The sequence below is a fragment of the Hippopotamus amphibius genome, chromosome 17, assembly GCF_030028045.1.
Source record: "Hippopotamus amphibius kiboko isolate mHipAmp2 chromosome 17, mHipAmp2.hap2, whole genome shotgun sequence".
Taxonomy (NCBI): Eukaryota; Metazoa; Chordata; class Mammalia; order Artiodactyla; family Hippopotamidae; genus Hippopotamus; species Hippopotamus amphibius.
The window spans coordinates 48,673,393-48,696,169 of NC_080202.1; the positions used below are offsets into that span (position 1 = coordinate 48,673,393).

The 22,777-nt window shown below is 37.2% G+C and overlaps 1 protein-coding gene across 14 annotated transcripts in view; it reads right to left on the reverse strand.

The window, feature by feature from the left end:
* The window catches only part of TANC2 (tetratricopeptide repeat, ankyrin repeat and coiled-coil containing 2), a 342,062-nt gene that overhangs the window by 226,080 nt on the left and 93,205 nt on the right, over positions 1-22,777 (reverse strand). For 2 of the 14 annotated variants that reach the window (XM_057716534.1, XM_057716530.1), the window contains exons 3-4: positions 20,546-20,641; positions 11,694-11,845 (exon numbers count right to left, since the gene is read on the reverse strand). The exons of 11 other annotated variants lie outside the window; for them this stretch is intronic. The gene's annotated coding sequence lies outside the window, so the exon portion shown is untranslated. The remainder of the gene's footprint in view (positions 1-11,693; positions 11,846-20,545; positions 20,642-22,777) is intronic. One more of the 14 variants, XM_057716529.1, reaches the window with a different exon arrangement.

The following is a 22,777-nucleotide window of genomic DNA, read 5'->3' on the forward strand; positions in this document are numbered from 1 at the left end:
ACATTACTGGGTTCTTCAGGTCTAGCACCAGGAAACTGAACATGAGTAAGACAGGATTCCTCCTTGAAAGGGGCTCACTGTCTCATGAACAATGTAGTCATATCAAAAATAATTAGAGTACAATGCAACAAGTGTTGACGATTAGAGCAATGGTCTTCAACTGTCCCTGATAAGACAAACATGAAAGAAGATATTCACCTGCTCGATAATCCAATCTGTGCAATTCCCAGTAGGATCTCTATAACTCTATTTCTTATTCTCTTTCTCCAAGAACGTACATGAAAATACAAGTGGGTAAGACTAACATTATATGGTGATTTTTGAATCTGCTCAAACATTTTAAAAAAAGAATAAATGATATGTTGTTTACTTCCACTTAGATACTGTTGACTTCTACTTCTGGTAATGGCAGATTATATACTTCAGACCAACCTTTCCCTAAGAAAACTAAACCATATGTATTTTAAAAATCTTCCCAAAGGCACTGGAGGGTTAATAGCCTGATGAAGAATTACAGGGAAAAGACTGAGACCTGGTATTTGGGGCCACTTTTTACTTTGTGGCATCTGAAAGGCTAAGAAGCCACTGACAGTTTTGCAGAGCTGGGAGGACAAGCACTGGAATGCTGGGGGAACCAAGTTGTGAATGGGGAGATGGTAAAACTCCAACACTTCTGTTTGGAACCCCAAAGGGCTACATTCTAGGAATATAAGTATAAACCAAAACTAGACTGGCCTTTATAGGACTGAAGCTCAGCTCTAAATGTCTACCACAAAATTTAATTAAAGCAATGGATTTCTACTGCCTGCCAAAAACAAACATAAATCTTCTTAGAAGAAGAAAAGACCATCATCAGTCTCAAATTATTTCCACAATTTTTCATATACAATATCTGGTTCTTAACTAACAATAACAAAGAGATAAGATAACATGAAGAAAGTAAATCAGAAAGACCATGCAAAATAAACAGTCTCAGAGGGAATAGAGACCACAGAACAATAAGGCACAGAATTTAAAGTGGTATGCTTAACACCAAAAAGATTAAAATACTTAAGGAATGAATTCAATCAAGGAGGTGAAAGATCTGTACATTGAGAACTATAAGACACTGATAAAGAAATTGAAGACACAAATAAATGGAAAGATATCCTGTGTTCGTGGACTGTAAGAATTAATATTGTTAAAATATCCATACTGCCCAAAGTAGTCTACAGACCCAATGTAATCCTTATCGAAATTCTAATGGCATTTTTTTCACAGAAATAGAAAAAACAATCTTAAAATTTGTATGGAACCACAAAAAACTCTGACTAGCTAACGTAATCAAGTAATCTTGATCAAAAAGAACAAAGCTAGAGGCATCACACTTTCTGATTTCAAATTATATTACAAAGCAGTGGTAAAACAATCTGGTACTAGCCAAAAAACAGACACATAGATTAATGGAACAGAATAGAGAACCTAGAAATAAACCCATGCGTATACCGTCAACTAATCTTTGACAAGGGCACCAAGAATACACAATGGGGAAAGGATAGTCTCTTCAATAAACAGCTTGGAAAAACTGGATCCTTATCCTACACCATACATAAAAATCAACTGAAAATGTGTTAAAGACTGAATTGTAAGACCTGAAACCATAAAGCTCTTAGAAGAAAACAAGGGGGAAAAGTCCATGAAATTCATCTTGAAAATGATTTTTTTTTTTTTTTGGATTTGACATCAAAAGCACAAGCAACAAAAAAACAAAAGTAAAACAAGTGAGACTATATCAAACTATAAAGTTTCTGCACAGCAAAGGAAACCATCAACAAAATGAAAAGGCAAACTACAGAACTGGAGAAACTGTTTGCAAACCATATATCTGATAAAGGGTTAATACTAAAAATATATAAGGAACTCATACTCAATAGCAAAATAAAACAAAAAGCCTAATTAAAAATGGGCAAAGGACCTGAATAAATACTTTCCAAAGAAGACATACAAACGGCCAAGAGGCACATGAAAATGTACTCAACATCAACAATCAGCAATCACAAAAATCAAAGTCACAACGAGATACCACCTCACACCTGTTAGGACAGCTATTATCAAAAAGTCAAAAGATAACAAGTATTGGCAATGATGTAGAGAAAAAGGAACCCCTATACACTGTTGGTGGGAATGTAAATTGGTACATCCATAACAGAAAACAGTAGAGACTCCTCAAAAATTAAAAATAGAACTACCATATGAGCCAGCAAACCTACTTCTGAGTATATATCTAAAGGAAATAAAATTACTCACAGAGATATTTGCACTCCCATGTTCACTGCAGCATTATTCAAAGTAGCCACAATACAGAAACAACTTCAGTGTCTGTCAATGGATGGTTGGATGAAGCAAATGTGATTTTACACACACACACTCTCTCTCTCTCTCTCCCCCCTCTCTGAGGAATATTATTCAGCCTTAAAAAAGAAGGAACTCCTTCCACTTGCAACAACATGGATGAACCTGGAGAACATTATGTGAAGTGAAATAAACCAGACACAGAAAGAAATAATCTCTACATAATCTCACTTACATGTGGAATCTAAAAAATAAGGTCAAAATCATAGTAGCAGAGAGAATGGTGGTTACCAGTGGCTAGGGGTTGGTGGCAAAAGGGAGATGTTAGTCAAAGGGTAAAAACTTTCAGTTATTAGATGACACCTAATGTACATCATGGCGACTACAGCAAATAATGATATATTGTATACTTAAAATGTGCTAAGAGAGTAGATCTCAAATGTTCTCATATACACACACAAAAAAGGGTAACTGAGATGATGGATATCTTAGCTTGATTGTGGTAATCATTTCACAATGTATACCTTCATCAAAACATCATGGTGTACACCTTAAATACATACAATTTTTATTTGTCAGTCATATCTCAATAAAACTGGGGGGAAAGGAGAGAAAATTTTTTAAAAACAAGACCATGGTCTTAACATGAAATGATGATTATATGGTCTAAATTGAGAAGTAAGATTACATCAAGGGTCTCACCTAAGGTTCCCAATTGTGTTACAGTTGTAATTCATCATATGTAATTCTAACTCATTTTAAAAACTGCTGTGATATATCATGTATTATAACTTAATCTTGTTAATGGCCACTTATGCAGTTCTTTCTGTAGTATTTCTGTAGCTCCTAGACATAGTCAATTACTGAGTCAAAAGAGCTGAGAGTTTCTATTGAGAAATACTAACCAAATGCTGTATTAAAATTCTGTGTCATGGATTTCCTAGGTGGTGCAGTGGTTAAGAATCTGCCTGCCAATGCAGGGGACACAGGTTTGAGCCCTGGGCCGGGAAGATTCCACATGCCGCAGAGCAACTAAGCTTTTGTGCCACAACTATTGAGCCTGTGCTCTAGAGCCCGTGAGCCACAACTATTGAGCCCATGTGCCACAACTACTGAAGCCCATGCACCTAGAGCCTGTGCTCCACAACAAGAGAAGCCACGGCAATGAGGAGCCCACACACCACAACAAACAGTAGCCCCTGGTTGCCGCAACTAGAGAAAGCCCGTGTGCAGCAACTAAGAGCCAACACAGTCAATAAATAAATTAATTTATATAAAAAAATTCTGTGTCATGTTATGTAAAAAGAAAACAATTAACATGCTTAATATTTAAAGAAAATAAAAGTTTAGAATTTCAGCAATGAATTAAAATTATGAAAGTAAAAAATAGAAGGATTGAAAACAAATTAGACACATATGAAGAGAGAATAAGCAAGCTGGAATATAAAACATTTGTACATCAAATGACACTATCAAGGGAGTGAAAAGACAACCCTCAGAATGGGAGAAAATATTTACAAATCATTTATCTGATAAGAGTCTGGAATCGAGGGGATTTCCTGGCGGTCCAGTGGTTAAGACTCTGTGTTTTCACTGCAGGGGACACAAGTTCGATCCCTTGTCGGGGAACTAAGATTCTGTATTCCAGCGTGGTGCAGCCAAAAAAAATTTTTAAAAAGAGTCTAGAATTGAGAAAATATAAAGAACTAGAATTCAACCACAAAAAGAGAAAAAATGCAATTTAAAAATAGGCAAAAGACTTGAGCAGGCATTTCTCCAAAGAAAAATGTACAGTACAAATGGACAATAAGCTCATAAAAAGATACTTATGTCATTAGTTATTAAAGAAATGCAAATCAAAGCCACAATGAAATACCATCTTACATCCAGTAGGATGGCTATTACAATAACAACAATAACAGTGAGGTGTTGGTAAGGATGTGGAGAAGTTAGAACCTTCATACACTGCTGGTGGGAATATAAGATGGTAGAGCTGCTGTGTAAAACACTTTGGCAGTTCCTCAAAAAGTTAGACACAGAATTACCATATAACCCAGCCATCCCTCTTTTATGTATACACCCAAAGGCAATGAAAACAGTTCAAGCAAAAGCCTGAACATGAATGTTCACAGCAGCATTACTCATAATAGCCAAAGAGCAGAAACAACTCAAACGTCATTAACTGGTGAATCAATAAACAAAATGTGGTATATCTATACAACGAAATATTATTTACCAATAAAAATAATGAAGGCTTGATTCATGCTACAATACTGATAAACTTTGAAAACATTATACTAAGTGAAAGAAGGCAGACAAAAAAATGCCACATGTCGTATGATTCCATTTATATGAAATGTTCAGAATAAGCAAATCCAGAGAGAAAGTAGATTACTGGTTGCCAGGGATGACTACAGGAATGGGGAGTGACTGCTTAATAGGTACAGGGTTTCCTTTTGGGGTGATGGATTACATAGCAGTGATGGTTGCACAACACTGTAAATGTACTAAAAGCCAATATTAATTGTACACATCAAAATGGTTAAAATGGTAAATTACCTCAATCAAAAAATATTATGTACATATTTACCACCTACTCACATATTTATTCAAACCAGAAGCCTAGTAATCATTCATTTCTTCCCATCACATCCCTTTGCAACAAATGCAATGGCTATTCTGCAGATTTCAGCCTCAAATAGAGTTCAAATCTGCCATGTTCTCTTCATTTCTCCTGTTGCTACCATCATAGTCCAGATCACTATTATCTTCCCCCCAAACTTCTGTTGGCAGAAATCTAGGACTTATTCCTTATCTTTGAATTTCAGAAATTTTACCGGAATAGGTCTTAACTTTTTATTTCTCATTAGTCACTGGGTCCTTTCTTCTACCTTGTTGACCAATTCCTCTCTTCCAATGGTTCTTTTCTCTCTCTCTCTCTCTGGAACTGTGATCAGATGAATACTGTATCTCCTAGGCCTATTTTTCAAGTCTCTCTCTTAAAAGATTTCCAGTCTTTGGGCTTTCATGGGTAGACATGAGACTGATTTATATGGAATTATAATATTTCACAGATTTACAATCAGAGGCATGTCATTAGTGTAATAATTCCCTAATTAAAGAAAAATAAGCATTAGAATTTTTTTAAAACAATATATCTAGAAGAATGCATTTGATTTAGTGAAGTATCTCTTTTCACTTGAAATGTTCCAATGTTAAAACTTAGCTGATAATTTTAGAATCTAACAATATTCCTTAAGGAATAACACTGCAATTAGTCCAGCATGGACGTCCTAATTTGCTTTTCTGCTTAAAAAATATTTTTCTCCGTCTTCTCTGCCCTATAAATTGTGCTTGGACTATAGAGAAAAAACTAAAAATATATGTTTCAAGTACAGAAAAGTACTGGTAAGCATTCACAGAATCTGACTGTATTAGTTTTTCTTGGGTAACTAACAACCTCAAAATCTCAGTAGTCTACAACATTCACTTTTATGCTCATAACTCTGCAGATTGACTGTGGGTCAGCTAATCTTGGTTGGGTTACCAAGTTTAGAACTATTCCAACATATCTTTCATATTGGGCCTAGTCACTGAAGGGGCAGCGAATATGTGAGGCATGCTTTGTCATGGTAGATCACAGCACTGCAAGAGACCAAGTTAAATCACAGGAGCATATTTAAGACCTCTATTCACTAACATTTTACTGGCCCAAGCAAGAACGACATCAATGGGGCACAGAAATAAAATTGGCCCATTTCAGTGGGAACCACTGAAAAGCTGCATAGCAAAAGAAATGGGTGTATAATTTTATTAACAGGAAGGAAGTAAAAAATTTGAAATCCAATTTACTGGGAGATCCCTGGTGGTCCAGTGGCTAAAACTCCATGTTCTCAATGCAGGGGGCCTGGGTTCCATCCCTGGTCAGGGAACTAGATCCCACATGCTGCAACTAAGAGTTCGCATGCTGCAACTAAGGATCCTGCATGCTGCAACAAAGATGCCGCACACAGCAATGAAGATCCTGTGTACCACAACTAAGACCCAGTGCAACCAAATAAATAAATATATATTTTTAAAAAAGAAATCCAATTTACCAAGCACATAAGATGATATTTACTGGTACCTCCAATTACTCAATCTTCATTCTCCTACCACTCACTTTTCCTGCTTCAATCAACCAAACAAAAGTTACATAATGTGATGGAGACAATGGCAGAATAAAATAAACTGCTAATGTGACGGAAAAATTCAGTTATGCTGGATATCTGGTGATTAGATATTCAAAAGTTGAATTAAGAAAGCACAGGGGTATCAAGTATATGGACACTAAAGAAATGTTAGGAGTAATTATGATTCAATAAAAATTTCAGTCCTAAGTCTTATATTTAGTACCAAAGATTATGAGATATTAAAGTTCAAGTTAATAAAGAAATTCTTTAGCTGAAGGCCATACCTATTCTACAGAACGGCTTCTACTTTTCAGGTTACATAAACAACCACAAATAAAACTTAAAAATCAAAAGCCTCTAGCATGATAATTCATTGAACTGTACACATAATTTGTGAATTTTCCAGTTTATATGTTATTAAAAGTTTATTTTTAAGAAGTACACAGAGAAACAAAACAAAACATGGTATAGTGATAAACTAGTCCCTAAAGTCAAAGGGCTTTACATATTTCAGAAACAGAGGGGTTTTACATAAAATTATTCCAAACATCCTTTTAACTTATTCTGTGACTCAGTAATAGTCTCATATCAAGTCCATACAACAGGCAGGAAATAGGCCAAGAGAAGTGTAATAACTAGTACAGGGTCATGTGATCAGCCCCCATGACTGCCTATGCAGAAAATTTTAAGAAACCTATAAAAAACAAAAACAAAAACACTAGGGAAAAAAAAGTGAGTTAGGCAACGGTTACAGAGTCCATATACAAGAAGCAAGTGTCTTTCTATATTCCAGCAATGAATGTGGAAAATAAAAAAAATTTTAAACCAGTAACATTAAAACTGCACCAATAAATACATGAAATAATTAGGAATAAATCTAACAAAATATGCACATTTTTATGCTAAAAACTACAAAACACTGATGATCTAAATCAAAGGCCTAAATGGAGAGATATACTATTGATATGCTCATGGATCTGAAGATTTTTATGATGCCAAGTCTCAAAGTGATCTATAGGTTTAAAGCAATCCTAATGAAAATCCAGCAGGCAATTATTTTGGTAGAAATCAAAAAGCTGATTTTAAACTTTTATGGAAAAACAAAGGGACTAGGATAGATAAAATAATCTTGAACAATAAAATCACAGTTTGGAGTCTCACAGTACCTAATTTCAAGACTAATGTAAAGTTACTAAAATCCAGACAGTATGTGGTATTGGTAAAAGAATGGACACAAAATCAACGCAACACAACAACTCAGAGGCACTGGTAAAGTTCACAGCCCACGGTCACAGGCTCACCAAAAGATTGAGACCTAATTATAGGACTACAGAATGCTTCCCATCCCACTCCCACCTTAAAATTACATTACTGTTTACCACAGTTCACTTTATGCAGTACACCATATTCACCTTTCAGCAGAAACTTACATGCCATGCTAAGTTAAAACAACAACAACAAGAACAACAACCACAACAGCAGCAAGAGAGAATATGCATCAGAACCAGCCTCACATGGTTTGGAATTATAAAACTGTGAATTTAAAAAATGAAATGCGTAGGTATAATTCTAACAAAATACATACAATATCTATAAGAGGAAAACTACAAAACTCTGATTAAAGAAGTCAAAGAAGATCTAAATAAATGGAGGAAAACTCCATGTTCATGGATACAAAGAATCAAATACTGTCAAAATGTCAATTCTTCCCAAACTGATCTAACACACTTCATGCAAACGCAATCAAACCACAGGAATTTATTTTGTTGATATTGAAAAATTGATTCTAAAATTTATATGGAGAGGCAAAAGACCCAGAATGGCCAACTCAATATTTGAAGGGGAAGAACAATGATGGAAGACTGACACTACTGAACTTCAAAATGTACAATAAAGCTACAGTAATCAAGGCAGTGTAGTCCTGATGAAAGAACAGACAAATAAATCAATGGAAGAGAACAGAAAGCCCAGAAATAGACCTACATAAATTATAGCCAAAGGAGCAAAAGCAATACGCTGGAGAAGAGTCTTTTCATCAAATGATCCTTAGGCAACTGGACATCCACATTCAAAAACTAAATCTAGACACAGACCTTACACCATTCATAAAATATTAACTCAAAATGGATCACACACTTAATTGTAATATGCAAAGTATAAAACTCCTAGAATATCACATGGAAAACCTAGATAACCTTGAGAATGGTGATGAGCTTTCAGAAACAACCCCAAAGTCATGATCCATGAAAGAAATAATTGATTCTCTAAACTTCATTAAAATTTAAAATGTCTGCTCTGTGAAAGACACTGTCAAGAAAATGAGAACAAAAGCCTCATACTGAAAGAAAATATTTAAAAATATATCCAAAATACACAAACTCAATGACAAGGAAAAAAAAAATTAAAACATGGGCAAAAGACCTGAATAGACACCTCACTTAAGAAGCAAATAAGCATATGAAGAAGACATTCAACATCATACGTCATTAGAGAATTGCAAATTAAAACAACACAAGATACCACTGCACACCTATTAGAATGGCCAAAATCCAAAGCACTGACAACACTAAATGCTGGTAAGGATATGGAGCAACAGGAACTCTCATTTACTGCTGGTGGGAATGAAAAACAGTACAGCCACTTTGGAAGACAGTTTGGCAGTTTCTTACAAAGCTAAACATACTCTTACCTTACAATCCAGCAGTCATGCACCTTGGCATTTACCCAAATGAGCTGAAAACTTATATCCACACAAAAACCTGCACATGGATACTGACGGCAGCATTATTCACAACTGTCAAACCTGGAGGCAACCAAGAGGTCCCTCACTAGGTGAATGGATAAACTGGTACATCCAAACAACGGACTATTATTCAGCACTAAAAAGAGGGACTTCCTAGGTGGCACGGTGGTTAAGAATCTGCCCGTCAATGCAGGGGACAGGGGTTTGATCCCTGCTCCAGGAAGAGCCCACATGCCAGAGAGCAACTAAGCCCGTGCGCCACAACTATTGAGCCTGTGCTCTAGGGCCCGCGAGCCACAACTATTGAGCCCATGTGCCACAACTACTGAAGCCCACATGCCTAGAGCCCGTGCTCTGCAACAAGAGAAGCCACTGCAATGAGGAGCGTGTGCACCACAACAAAGAGTAACCCCTGCTCGCTGCAACTAGAGAAAGCCTGTGTGCAGTGACGAAGACCCAATGCAGCCAATAAATTAATTAATTAATTAATTAATTTTAAAAAGAAATGAGCTATCAAGTCATGAGATATGGAGGAATCGTAAATGTACATTACTAAGTGGAAGAAGCCAATCAGAAAAAGGTACATACTGTATGATTCCAACTATGTGACATTTTGGAACAGGCAAAACCACGGAAACAGTAAAAAGATCAGTGGTTTCAAGGGACTGTAGGGAAGGAAGGATGAACATTTATAGTAAAGAGGATTTCTAGGGCAGTGAAGCTATTCTGTGTGATACTATAGTAGTAGATATGTCATTATACATTTGTCAAAGTCCATAGAATGTACAATATCAAGAGTGAACCCTAATGTAAACTATGAACTATGGGTGATAATGGTGTGTCAACGTACCTTCATCTATTGTAACAAATGTACCACTCTGGTGCTGGGATGTTAACAGTGGGAGAGGCTGTGGGTATGTGGGTACAAGAGGCATATGGAAACTTTTTGTACTTTCCACTCAATTTTACTGAGAACCTAAAACTACTCTAAAATAGAAAATCTTTTTTTTTTTTTTAAAAACAGACAAACAAAAACCAACCAAAAAGAATGCATAGAGTATCTGAATGCATAGAGCTATCTGAAGACAATGAAAATAAACAGTAGCAGGCAGATTGGGAAAGAAGCACAGAACATGAAGTTCCACTGAAGTGGTGGTGAGTTTGCCACGTCTTTCCTCAGGTATTGCCTGGCCTGGACTCAAAGGCAGCCCAAAACTCAGATGTGTATACCAAATAAGAAAGAGCTCTAAGAAAGTCCCCCCCTTTCTAGTGAGGAACAGGAAAGCAGGTCCTTGTTGGTCTGAGAGACCAGGGGAAATTCCTCTTTTTTTGCTTCTCTTCTATCCTGGTCTCCAGCCAATTCTATGGCAGTAGCGGCAGAGAGGGCAGTGGTGACTGGGCAGGTACCTAAAACTCTGGGAGAATGGAACCCTTTTTTTTGACCCCAAGAATTGTAATCCCAAGAGTATGAGGCAAATTCTCGTTGCTTTTTATCTCTCTGTCCTCTTATCACTTGACATGGATACAGGCACAGCTGCAGGAATTGAACAGCAGAACGGGAAAATTAGAGTCCCTGTTTTTTAGCCAGACTACCGGCAAGAGAGAGTCTGAGAGATGGAAAATGTTGGTTACGTTGGGGTGTGGAGGGATATCACACAAACAACTCCATCAAGTTGTATATGAACTTCTGGGCTCATCTCTGAGCTCTGCGTGCATGGATGTGACCCTAGACAGCCATACCATAGGCTCTGAGAACAGAGCAACAAGATATACTTACTACTACTTTGGTCCCAGAATGGACACTGGGTCACACACATGGAAATGATCTAAATAGAAATGCTCAGAAAACTGAACTGACATTGGAATTTCAGCCCCAAGAATGCAGGCAGGAATCTGTGTCCTGAACATATTCTGGTCGACTAGCCACTGACACACACACACACACACACACACACACCCCAACATTCTCCTCAGAACTTAAATAAAACCTAGGCTCCCATATCATAATATTCAAAATGTCCAAGATATAATCCAAAGTAATATGGCATATGAAGAAACAGGAAAATCTCAGCACAAGAAGGAAAAGTCAACAGACAGATGTTATTCCAAAGATTACAAAGATATTAGAATTAAATACCAAAGACCTTAAAGCAACTATTACAATGATGCTTCAATAAGCAAAGGCAAACATTATTGAATGAACAGAAAGAAAGTCTCAAAATCTGGCCAGTATTTTACACATACAACACATCTCCTTTTGGACCAGTCACATTTCAAGTACTCAATAGCTACATGTGGCCGATGACTACTGTATTGCACAGTAAAGTTTTAGACCTACATCCAGAATCAATTAGTTTCCAGAGTATAAGGCAAAAAGTATGATCCAATCACTAAACACTGGAAAGATCCAAGAGTGACGACTCTTACCACATCCCCATTCAACTCACCTATATGGCCTGTGCAGAAGATAGACAAATCTTGGAGAATGACAGTGGATTTTTTGTAATTTATTCAGGTTGTGGATCCCACTGCTGCTGCTGTTTTAGATGTGGTTTTGTTGCTAAAGCAAATCAACATATCCCTGGCATCAGGTCTGCAGCTATAGACCAGAGAATGAGATCATTATAAGCAGTAAGCATTCAGCTGTCAGGGTCAGCTATATATTTTCACTGGCCTACTGCCTATTAATTCTCCTGCTCTTAGTAATAATCTAATCCACAGGGACCTTAACTGCCTTTCCATTCTATAAGGGCACCATGCTGGTCTACTACACTGATAATTTCATGCTGATTAGACTTGGTGAACAAGCAGCAGCAACTGATCTAAATACTGTGGGGTAAAATACACACATGCCAAAGGGTGGGAAATAAACCCCACAAAAATTCACAGGTCTTCCACACTGGTAAAATTTCTGTGAGCCCTACGGTCTTGAGCAATTCAAGATATCCCTTCCATGGTAAAGAAGTTGCTGTACCTACTCTCTCTTAATACTGAGAAAGAGGTGCTGGGCTTCCCTAGTGGTACAGTGGTTAAGAATCTGCCTGCCAATGCAGGGGACACAGGTTCGAGCCCTGGGCCAGCAAAATCCCATATGCCGTGGAGCAACCAAGCCCACGAGCTACAACTATTGAGCCCACGTGTCACAACTACTGAAGCCCGAGGGCCTATAGCCCATGCTCCACAACAAGAGGAGCCACCGCAATGAGAAGCCCACGCACCACAATGAAGAGTAGCCCCTGCTCACCGCAACTAGAGAAAGCCCACACACAACAACGAAGACCCAACACAGCCAATAAATAAATAAATAAATTTACTAAAAAAAAAAAAAAGGAAGAAGTGCAATGCCCAGTAGACCTCCTTGGATTTTTGAAGCAATCTGTACTGCATTTGGGTCTGCAACTATGAACCATTTACTAGGACTGCTGGATGTGAGAGAGGCCCACAACTGAAGGCTCTGCAACACATATGGGCTACTGTGAAAGCTGCTCTGCCACTTGGGTTATATGACCCACTAGATCCAACACTGCTTGATGTATCTATGCTAGACAAGGATCTTGTATGGTTATTGCACAACTTTAGGTGAATCTCAGGCCAGATCTCTAGCATCTCCGTCATCCGGTGCAAATAACTATTACCCTTTTTTGAAAAAACAGCTTTTGGCTTACCACAGGGCCTTAGAATGAATGCTCAATCATGTTACCATGTGACCTGGGCAGCCCATCATGAACTAAGTTTTGCTGGACCAACAAAGCAATATGGTTGGGTGTGTACTGAAGCACTTCATCATCGAAAGGAAGAGACGTACATGAGATCAAGCTTCAGCAGGTTCTGAAGGCATAAATAATTTGCATGAGCAAGTGGTCCATATGCCCAAGGTTCCTATTCCTGCTATCAATCTGGATATATTTTATCTCATGGAGAATTCTCTATGACTGTCTCACCGAGGGGGGTAAAAAATAAAGCTTGTTTACTGATATCTCTGCATGAGAGCATGCAGATGACAATACTACAGCACCATTCTGGGGTAGTCCTGAAGGACAGTAGTGAAGGCAGACCTTTCCAGGGACAGAAGTTTGAACCAGGGTACCCAGCTATTCACTTTGCCTGGAAGGAGAGATGACAGAGATACTGCTCTATACTGACTCATGGACAGTGGTTAATGGTATGACTGGATATTCAGAGATTTGGAAGGAATAATTAGAGAACTGGTGACACGGAAATCTGGAGATAAGGCATATGGACAGACCTCTTCAAAACGGCACAGAATATGAAGCAATTTATGTCCCATGTGAATGCTTACCAAAGGGCAAACTCTACAGAGAAGATGCTTAATAACCCCGTAGAAAAGATGACCAGTTTGGTGGACTCAGCCAGTCTCTTTACCCAGCCATTCTATCTTTGCCCAATGGGCTCGTTAACAAAGAGGCCATGGTAGCAGGAATGCAATTTATACATGGGCTCAGCAATATAGACTTCTGCTCACCAAGGCCAACCTGACCAGAGCCACAGCTGAGTGTCCACCCTGCCAAAAGTTGGCGTGTGTACTGGGGAAGAGGCAGGTGGATGCCCCCAATATATGGTACCATTCACAGATGGTTAGTCAACTGTCTTTCTGCTCATTTCTAGTCCCTGGTGACTTCCCCTTCCTCCTTAGTAAGCCAATTATGAATTTAAAATAAATATTGTTTATAGTGTCAAAGATTTCAGATTGTCTTAGTCTGCCCCCTTGTGGGAACCAGCTCGTCAATCTTTCACTAGGAGTAAAACTTATTAAATCCAGCCTGGTCCTCAAACAAAACAAAACACAAAATGTATTTACTAGATAATAATTTTACCCTAGGCTTCCCCAATAAGTTCCTTCCTTATCCTTTGTTATCCAACTCCTTATATAAATCTTCAATAACATATATGAAATTTTTCAAAGAGGTTTTTGTCATTTTTATCTCTTGCCAGAAAAATTCAGATAAAAATATTTTAAATCAACATCTTCCTAAATGTCCAACATACCTTTCCCAACCTTTTTAGTTCCCACGCTTTTACTCCTTTTCATTAATGAATATGGATAAGCAAGGAGTGGCTTCTACAAGCCTTCTAGTGTTAACTAGGCCAATTATCATAATACTAAGTAGGATACTTAATATGTTCTGACACAAAATGTGCTTAGGGTTGCATATTCCAAGAGTTTAAGATATTACTAAATAAATTATTATGAATCGCTCTGAAATTCTGAACACTCATAGATGAGGAAATGGTGGAATAAATTATATATTACTTCGCTAAGGAGGATTATACAGATTTTAGGAAATTAGAATTTAAGTATGTTCCTGGAGGGATGGCCATGCTGGACTGTTAACTAAGGGAGAAGAGAACTAAAACTGCATTTTATTTTTTAAAATCTTCCAACCAATACACATGCACACACACATACATGCACGCATGTGCCAGCATGAGTCTACGGGAAAACATGGAGGGACAGGACTGGATACAGTTAATACCAGTTACTTTAGGGACCAGGAGAGGAAGAAGCCCTAACATATCCTTTTTAAGTGTCTACATTGTTTGGTAAAAGTAATTTTTTACTTAATACAATTATTATAACACATCAAAAAACATAAAGTGTAACTGAAATACATAAACACATTCTGACACATCCCTAGCGCACTAAGATAATATGAAATTGTTGGCTAGAGGGCCAATTTCAAGTTTAATTTTTTGGAAAAAAGAGTGTTACACAAAGAATTATCAATAAGAAGTTAAATCCCAGAAGAAACATATGACTAGAAATAAAGACACTTCAGAGGGATTTATCATTTAAGGTCAGATCTTTTCAAGCCTATTGGTCCAACCATCAACAAACAAATCTGTGTTTTAAATATCAGAATGGAAAGATTCTAAATGAATGCCACCAACAAGACTGACTGGAAACTTCTGGTATAGATTAAAGTATGGAATATTTTTGTACTGAAAATAATACACACTTCACAGCATTATTCTGAGAATTAAATGAGGATTTTGTGAAAGCACCTAGCTCAGACCCTGGCACACACGTATTATTAAAATTTTTTTCTTTATTCCTAAAGCAGTCTATGTTGAAAGTGAAATAATTTTTATCAGAATGAAAAAGTACTAAAACAACAAAATAAATCTGTACATTAGTGATGCCACTATGACAGATATACATTTACAAAGAGATAAATGATATACTGAATACTGAAATAATTTCCTTATCATTTATACAATAAAATACTATTGGTTTAATAAAGACATCACTGTCATACAGACTGAAGAATAATTTGTATATGTTTCAAGCACATGAACATCTCGTTTCTATGAATTATTTTATATGTTTACAAGGAAAGAAAAAGAACCAGGAGACAGCATGTTTGAAAATTTAGTACATTATTTCTATAGATATACCAGTATGTAATAATCAAATGAAACTGGCTACGAATAATGGGAATCACACAAAATCAAATACTGTACAATTTCCCAGTCTTCTAGCGTGAGCTGACCAAAGGCATTATTATACCAATACACATCTTGTATATTAGAGTCTAATGCCTGCATAATGCTACCTTTGCAGAAGTAAATCAAAACTAGGTTTCAGCCATATCATATTGGCTCATGCACCTATTTAGTATCTAGAACCAGTAAGTTCTGCTTACGTATACAACACGTCTAATGAAAAATCATTTGATTCAGAGAACAGAGCTAGTACAACAAAAAAACAATTCTGATGAAGTAACCCATGATTCCTAAACTACAGAACCAGAATTCCTAGAACTGATAAGCTTCCTTCATCAATCCAATGGCCTAAATGCAAGGCATTGGTACTGTGTTAGATGCTAACATCCTACTGTTAACGAACTCCTAGATTACTAGGAAAAATAGAGATCCAACAGACAAGACCAAATATACTAAAAAATATAACCCAATAATACACAAGATGCTACACTGGAAAGCAGAAAATAACCACCCAAACTTTGAAGGCTATACTAGGGTTAAACTGTCACAATAGTTTTACAGTCTTATTTCAAGAGCCTCAATTCACAAATCAACAGATAGTTGACGGCTTCCTAGGTGGCGCAGTGGTTAAGAATCCGCCTGCCAATGCAGGGGACACAGGTTCGATTCCTGCTCCAGGAAGATCCCACATACCGCAGAGCAACTATGCCCGTGAGCCACAACTATTGAGCCCACGTGCTGCAACTACTGAAGCCCACGCACCTAGAGCCTGTGCTCCACAACAAGAGAAGCCACAGCAATGAGGAGCCCGCGCACCACAATGAAGAGTAGCCCCCACTCACAGCAACTAAAAGAAGGTCCATGCACAACAAAAAAGAGCCAACACAGCCAGTAAAATACATAAATAAATAAATAAATAAATAAATATAGTTGATAGCCTGACAAACTACATACATCCAACAAATTTCTCACTCTGCTGCTTTACTTTTTCAGTTACATAAGTAACAGAAGTGAGTATCAGATCAATATGTGACCTGGGCACATCCACATACCTTTCCACGCACACTAAGTGCTAGACATTTGTTCATTCCTTCATTCAACAAATACTGAAAAAATTTTATATGCAAGTATTCTAAGGCTAGAGTGGTGAATAAGACAAAGTCTCTGCTCAAATGAAACCAATTTTCTGGTAGTTGAGACAACAAGGAACAAGTAAGTAAACACAGGTAGTATCAATTATGAAGGTTAGAGCTGGGTACTTAGAAGGTGAGAGAGAGGCCTCTCTGGCCTAAGTAAAAATCTACAGTCCTCTAGTCAAGAAAGAACAAATGTACAGGCCCTGCAAAGAAAACACTCTTAACATGTTTAAGCAAAAAGGCCAGCATAGATGAGACAAAGTGGATAGTGAAGGGTGTGGGAGGGCATAAAGTATCAGGAAAAGGGTAGCTCAGGTAGGGTCACATAGGGAATGATAAAGACTTTGGAGTTTATCCTGAATGTGACAGGAAGCCACTGGAGAATTTTTTTTCAAGTTTGGGGAAATTCACGATTTGATTTGTTTTAACAAGAGCAAGTATAGCTATCAAATGAACACTAGACTATATGTTGGCAAGAATGGAAATAATAAGTCAGGACAATAAAATGGTAGTAAAGGAAAGAAATGATGGTAGTTCAGACTAAAATGGTAACCATGTAGGTGGTGTAGAAATGACAGAAAATGTATCTTAAAAAACGAACAAATTCTTAAAGCATTATAAAACAAAACAAAAAGCAAATAATGGAGGAGAAATGTTAAGAAATCCATGGAAGACAGAAACTAGATACAACTGGAGTGAGGAAATTATAGCCCAGAGCATGCGTAGGAGGATAACTGTGAAAGATGAGTGTGTTTCCAGGTCTGTTTTAACCACAAAAGCAAGAGATGCAAGGAGAAGGAAGTGCCCCGGGCAGCAATCTTAATGACTGGAGTGGGATCTGATTCAGTCCAAGTAGTCAGGCCATCTCCCATCTCCTACATTTGATAAGCAGATGACATCAGAGGTCTCTGCCCTAAACCAGAGCAATAAATATGGCTATGTCTGAGTCAGAATCCATTGCATCTGAGACAGATCAGAAGCTAAGCTAGTTAGTTAACACACAGGAGACAGCCCTCATGCCCAAAGGATGACACCTTACCAGACACCTTACCTTACATCTCTGCCATTATTACTGTAGAATAAATATTAAATAGCAACTGTATCCACAATCAGGCAGAGCAGATTATCAAGCATTATGGCCCTCTACAGGCGTATCAGTTGTTTAAAGATAATGTTTGTTCTGAACAGACTGGCATCTGTTCTGGTTGGTTGATATTTATGGCATACTAATTATTAAATATTTTGAATATTACCCTCCAGACAGGCAAACACAAAATATAATAAAATGGAAGGGCTCTACTGGGACGAAGTGAGAGAGTAGCATAGACATATTTACACTACCAACTATAAAATAGATACCTAGTGGGATGTTGCTGTATAACAAAGGGAAATCAAGTTGATGATGGCTGATGCCTTAGAGGGCCAGGACAGGGAGGGTGGGAGGGAGTCATGGGAGGGAGGGGATATGGGGATATATGTATAAATACAGCTGAGTCACTTTGGAGTACCTCAAAAGCTGGTACGAGTGTAAAGCAATTATATTCCAATAAAGAGCTTAAAAAAAAAATGGAAAGGCTCTGGTTCCGGGTTAAAATGGAGTAAGTACACTCTAACTTAACTGAATGTAACTGAAACCCATGAATGCAACTGAAAACCCTGGAAAGAATGATGGAGCAGCAATCTGAGGATTCTGAAAACTAAACAGTAGCAGGCAAATTGTGAAAGCAAACCAGAACTTGAAGGACAACCAATTCAGTGATGCACTTCCTGTTGTTTTTATATGTCACCAAACTCCCAGTCTGAACTCAAAGGAAATCCAATTCCTGGACTGGCATACCAGGAACAAACAGATACAAGTCTTCTCTCTCTGATCAGAGAGCATAAATGGGGCAGTGGAGGCAGGGCAGTCCATATAGGACTATGAGTGTGGGAAAATCTGGCTTTTTTCTCTTTTTCTCTTCCTCTTGCAGCCCCCGCTATGGGCAAGACTATTTCAGTAATGGCAGCTGTAGCGGATATTTAAACCTCTGAGGAAGGGGAATCCTTTCTGACCAGAGGATCAGTGGTATGAGGAATGTGACAGAACTTCAAGGGGAAATAGATAAATCTACACTTATGGTCTGAGATTTCAATATTCCTCTCCTAATAACTGACAGAATGAGCAGACAGAAAATCAGCAAAGATAAAGAAGACCTAAACGACACTATCAACTAACTCAACCAGATTGACATTTGTAGAACCTTTCACCCCCAAAGAACAGAGTATACATTTTTTAAGTGCACACAGAACATTTAAGATAGATAGTTTCCTGGGCCATAAAATCAGTCTCAATAAAACGTGATTTAACTCAAAAAATGTGTGGTCTTTGACCACAGCAAAATTAAACTAGAGATTAATATGAGGAAGGTATCTGGAAAATTCTCAAATGCTTGAAAACTACATCAACACACTTCTAAATAACACATGCGTTAAAGAAGAAACCAAAAGGGGAATTAGGCAGTATTCTGAAATAAAGGAAAGTAAAAGCATTACTCTCAAAGTCTGTGAAATGCAGCTAACTCAGTACATAGAGGGAAATTAATAGCACTAAAATTCCTGTATTAGGGCAGAAAGTTCCAATATCTATGATCTTAGCTTCTACCTTAAGAAGCCAGAAAAAGAAGAGAAAATTAAACCCAAAGCAGGCAGAAGAAAGGGAATAATAAAGAGCAAAGCAGAAAGCAATAAAATAGAAAACAGGATACCAATACAGAAAATGAATGAAAACTGAAACTAATTCTTTAAGATCAGTAAAACTGACATCTCTGTATCCAGAATGACCAGGGCATAGAGAAAGAATACTCAAATTACCCATATAAGGAATGAGAGAAGTGACACCACTGCAGATTCTACAGATTTTAAAAGGTTACTCAAGAAGAAATAATTAATTAAAATAGTTCTATATTTACTAAAGAAATTTAATTTATATATTAAAACTTTTCCACAACAAAAATTCCAAGCCCAGAGGGCTTCCCTGGGAAATTCTATCAAACATTTATGAATGAAATGATATCAATTCTATAAAAAATACTCCAGGAAATTAAAGAGGGGGAAATATCTCTCAACTTTCAACTTATTCTATGAGACTATGAGTACCTTGATACAAAAATCAGACAAAGACATTCTAAGACAGGAAAATTAAAGGCCAATATCCCACATGAACACAGATACAAAAACTTTTAAAATTGGCCTTAGCAAATCAAATCTATCAACTGTACAAAAACAGGCCACACAGACCAGATTTGCTCACCTTGCTTTACAGCACTACTTCCCAACCATAATGGTCCAAATCAAATAATAAAAATATGTGCACCACACTGAAGGAAACTGATATGGTCTACCACTGGAGGTGACTGACATGAACATCAGCCACCCCAGACACTACCCCAAGGACTGAGAACTTATTCTAACATCTCCTTTCACACATCTGCTTTTACTTGAGTTTAGATCTTTTTTCACTTACAACTTTATATATTTATCACCAATTCAAACCTGAGCCTTTCATCAATTAACCTAAAACTTTTCTAAAGATAATTAAATGCATCAGATTTTTATCAATCACATTTTCCTGAGAATGGCTCTTCTGGAAGCTTCTACTCCAATCTGATCTGTTTGCCCTCCAACCCTGTCTTCTCATTGTATGCTGAAGATTTCTTTACCTTTCTCTTTTGTTAAATTTCCTGCTTCCTGTAACCTTTCTCTTTTTTATTTGGCTGACTTTCTCATTTTGATGGGTCACATCCTCCAACAGATTTCTAAGAAAGGGTACAAGGTAGGCAAACAAACAAACCAAGAAAACAAACGAAAAACCTTACATGTCTTAAAACATCTTAATTTTACTCTTATATCTGATTAATAGTTTCAATGCATATGAAATACAAAGGAGCTGAAATTATTTTCCTTCAGAATTTTGAAGGTAATGCTCCATTTCTCATTTAGTTTCTAATGCTATCACCAAGAAGTCCAAAGCCAATTGATTCCTGTTACTTTGTTTGACACATTTTTTTCCCTCTCTGAAAGAATGGAAAGATCTTCTGTCTGGCCCAGTGATTTGAAATTTCACCAAGATGTGTCCTAGTTTGTCTTTAAATGTATCCATTGTACTGAGCACTCAGTAAGCCTTTTCAACCGAACCTCATGTTCTTTACTCCAAGAAAATTTTTCTTGAATCATCTTGTTGATAATTTCTTCCCCATTTTCTGTGTTTCTTCTAGGAACTACTTTTATTTGAATATTGAAACTCCTGGACTGCCCCTGTAAGTTTCTTAATACTCCTCACTTCTTTTCTATAACCTTTGTCCTTTTGCTCAACTTTTTCACCGATTTCTTCAACATTAATTTTCTAAGTACTTCTACAAAGCTTTTTTGATCTGTTATCAGAATTTCAATGTCTTTCAAAAATAAGAATTATTACTCTTTTATAGTATCCCCTTCTTATTTCACGGCTCTATTATTTTCTCTTATTTCCCTGAGGATGTTAATAACAGTTGTTATTTTCCTCTGCAAAAGATCTGTTCTAAGTTGCTCTATTCTGTTTATTTCAATCTCTACCTTTCATACATTACAGGGCTTCCTCAAATATCTAGTGATCCTTGGTTAGCTGCTCATAGCTAAGAGAAAAGGACTAAAAGGTTGATTATTTTCAGTATGGGACTTCTGCCCTCCACTATGCCTGGTATCTTTTGCTCTAGAGAGTCTCTATTTTTGCCCTCTCCAAAGAATAAATTTCTAGGCTTTGCCAAGATTAGGGGTGAAGAGCTTGGGTATTGTCCAACTGACTAGCTAGCTAATTTTGAGGAGGAGCTCCCAGGAACCAAGGGTTTCTTCAACTGACTTTCAACCAATACTCCTTTCACTTCCACTTCCATATGCTGCCATTCTTCAGTTTTTTTAGTCTTTTGGGGGGTTAATCAGGTTATTTTCTTGATTTTCTCTGCTACAGAGTTTAGCATTCAATCTTCAATTATTCATATACTCTCTAGTTTCTAAAAGTGTGTTGATGTTGTCTCCTCTCTAATTCCCCTTTACTGATCTTTTAGCAGGTTTCTGGAAAGAGAAAAAGTAGAAGTATATGTTCATCTGATCTCTTTACTCCTGATAATATGGATTCTCATTCATTCCAACTCATTATAGATGGCTCTGTACTTCTATTTCTGTCTTCTGAATAAAGAGATACAGTAAGTCCCTTACATACGAAAGAGTTCTGTTACAAGAGTGCGTTCATAAGTTCAATCTGTTCGTTAAGTCCAACACAACTAACACAATCGGCTACATACCACTGCTTTTACGCTTGCTTCCGGACATTCTGGGCTTGAAATAAAGACAATGTACTACTGTACTCTATATAGTACTGCACAGTAAAGTACACAAAAGTACAACCACTTGTAGAGGATGCACACATGCGACAATATATGCCAGATATGTGAACTAAGTTACGTGACTGGACACGCGAATACACATCTGAATCTTTGAAAGTTTGCAACTTGAAGTGTTCATGTGTAGGTGACTTACTATATTACAAATAAAATCTCTAAGAAGGTAAGAAACATGCTTTTACTATCAGTTAACTCTCATAATGATACAGTTCCTGAGATCAGACAGCTGTGCTCAGATCATGAAAAACACTGATTTTGTTGTTAAGTTCAGCTTTTGTTACTAAAATTCAATTACACTCATTGGCCTGAAAAATATTTCAACTGACACAGTTCAGAGGGCATAAGGTAAATTAATAATCTCCCACATCTATACCTGTGACATTTAATAAAATTAAACTTTAATAATTAATTTGTACTAATTTTATTTTTAGGGTTATATGGTAAGGCTACCCAGGATGGCTGTTCTCTTGCTCTCTGCACATCCCTTGCTCAACCAGCCCGCTTCACCTACACCCT